The sequence below is a fragment of the Entamoeba dispar genome, genomic scaffold, assembly GCF_000209125.1.
Source record: "Entamoeba dispar SAW760 scf_1105229460785 genomic scaffold, whole genome shotgun sequence".
Classification (NCBI taxonomy): Eukaryota; Evosea; order Mastigamoebida; family Endamoebidae; genus Entamoeba; species Entamoeba dispar.
In genome coordinates, this window is record NW_001854366.1 from 5,171 (window position 1) to 7,540 (window position 2,370).

At 17.0% G+C, this 2,370-nt stretch overlaps 11 annotated features.

The window, feature by feature from the left end:
• Window positions 1-67: 67 nt before the first annotated feature.
• Window positions 68-97: a sequence feature (AT_rich).
• A 46-nt stretch (window positions 98-143) lies between these two features.
• Window positions 144-165: a sequence feature (AT_rich).
• A 100-nt stretch (window positions 166-265) lies between these two features.
• Window positions 266-311: a sequence feature (AT_rich).
• Window positions 312-500: 189 nt separating this feature from the next.
• Window positions 501-594: a microsatellite.
• A 67-nt stretch (window positions 595-661) lies between these two features.
• Window positions 662-845: a microsatellite.
• Window positions 760-851: a microsatellite.
• Window positions 852-1,572: 721 nt separating this feature from the next.
• Window positions 1,573-1,735: a microsatellite.
• Window positions 1,736-1,752: 17 nt separating this feature from the next.
• Window positions 1,753-1,973: a sequence feature (AT_rich).
• A 16-nt stretch (window positions 1,974-1,989) lies between these two features.
• Window positions 1,990-2,129: a microsatellite.
• A 14-nt stretch (window positions 2,130-2,143) lies between these two features.
• Window positions 2,144-2,318: a microsatellite.
• Window positions 2,319-2,323: 5 nt separating this feature from the next.
• Window positions 2,324-2,365: a microsatellite.
• Window positions 2,366-2,370: the final 5 nt, after the last annotated feature.

The following is a 2,370-nucleotide window of genomic DNA, read 5'->3' on the forward strand; positions in this document are numbered from 1 at the left end:
TATTTATTATAATGAATGAGCTTGGTAACAATGTTTATTTATTTAATGAATTATTCTTCTGGGTGTGTTATTTTAATTTATTGTATTAATATATTTTGATTGTTATAGTCGTGTTCTGATAATTAAAGTCATAAGTTAGTAACTATAAATAAATATTATTTAATTGAAAGTAGTATGTAATGAAGTGATAAAATTATATATTATTTTCAATACCTTATAATAGCATTAATAAAATTGATAGTTGTATTGAAAATCATAACAATTCAATTAAAAAAAAAACAAATGTATATATACTATAATTAAAATTTAAAGTAAAGAGAAATATTTACTTTTTCATTATGATGTCAATCATTTAATATCTATCAAAATATAACAAAAAGAAATATATTGTTTTATTCAATAATTATCTTAAATCAATGATTTGATAAATATCATTAAAACATTTAAACAAACAAAACATATTGTTAATGAACATAATTTTAAATTAAAACATTATATTCAAATAATTATTTAAATGAATAATAAATAAATAAAAACATTATCTCTAATGAAACGAATAAAATACTGAATTAATAGTATGAAAAATGAATAAATTATAGAAAGGTGAACAATCCTACAACTTGAACAAACCGCGCAATTACACTTTTTTATTCTAAGAACATTTTAATTTCAACTTTATGTACATTCTTATTTATAGTACATTTTTCTTATTTTATTTTTATTTTTTTGTAAATAACATTTTCTATATTATAGTAAATATTTTACTATTCTTTTTTCCTTTTTTTTTTTCTAAATTTATTTTTTTTCTCCTATTTTTCTTCACACATCTTTTTCTTCTTTATTTTCTTATTGAATGTTCAACTATTTCATTTATCACACATTTCCCTATATAGTCTTTAGTGTCTTGAATATATTCTGTATCATCTCTTTCTATTTTTCTTATTTTCTTTTTTTTGAAAAAATTCAATTTTCTGATTTATACTATAAAGTCTATATCTATTCTTTATATTTACTCTAGTATAGTAGAACAGCATTTTTATATTAATTTCTTATGATGATATATAATTAGTATGTTATATAAATTAGATTCTATCTTTATTTTTACTATTTTCTTATAATTCATTATTGTATTCAACATTAATCAATAAAGAAAATAAGTCTTTATAATATATAGTTTGGAATATTTATAGTTTAAAAAGAAATTAAATGAGAAGAAATATATGAGATAATAATACGATTTAATGTATAAGATTTCAATTATTCGATTAACAATGTCTTTGATTCATTTAGCTATCTCAACTCTCTACATATCATTTAATTTCGAATTATTTATTATTTCATAATATCTATGTTCAAAAAGAGAAAGGGTAAGAAGTGTTATTAATAGGTTGATCAACAGAAAAGATTTGGAATATCATCAATAAGTGAAGAAGCACATATTAGATTGTTCGAGTTTATCAAAACAATGTAAGTGAATAAATAAACCACACTAACAATAATTGATCTCAAATATTATTCATTTGACTTGGTTCTATATGATATATCATCAAAAGATCTTTAGTGATTATATTAGAAAGGCAATGAAAAAAGTAAATAAGAGAAAAATGAAGAGAAAGAATGATATAAAAGAAAAAAGTGAAATTAGGAAGTAGATGAAGATGAAGAGAATAAAAGTAGAAATTTGAGGATATAAAAAGGAATAATTTAAAATGAGATAATAAAAGATGAAAAGGAAGATGGAATAATGGATGCATTTTTTATTATAGAAATTAGAAATATCTAATAAAAAAGCGTTTAATTTATTGATACAAAATAATTAACAATATTTTATTTATGCATAGTATTTTATTCTTTTTTCTATGATTTTTATTTATATGTATTATTTATTATTAGTGTTTATTATATAGCCATTTATAGATATTATATGATTAGTATATAATATGTAATATATGATAAATATTAAATATTAATTTCATATGATAGAGTTAGAAAATAGAAAAAAATAAATGGATAATAATAAATAATAAAGAAATAATAAGAGAAAAGAAATGATATAATAATAAATAAAATATATAAATAAAATAATAAATAAAATAAATATAATATAAATAAAATAATAATAATAATAATAAATATAAAGAGAAATTTGATATAAATTATAAAAATATAATCAAAATGAAAATAAGATAATGAAATGTATTCATATATAAGAAAATATATATAAATAGAAATATATGAATTTAAAGAAAATATAAATAATAAGAATATCAAACTAATAAAATATGGTATATATATAAAAAATATATAGATAATATGATGATATATATAAATAAGAATAAAAATAAAAATAAATATAATAATAAAATATAT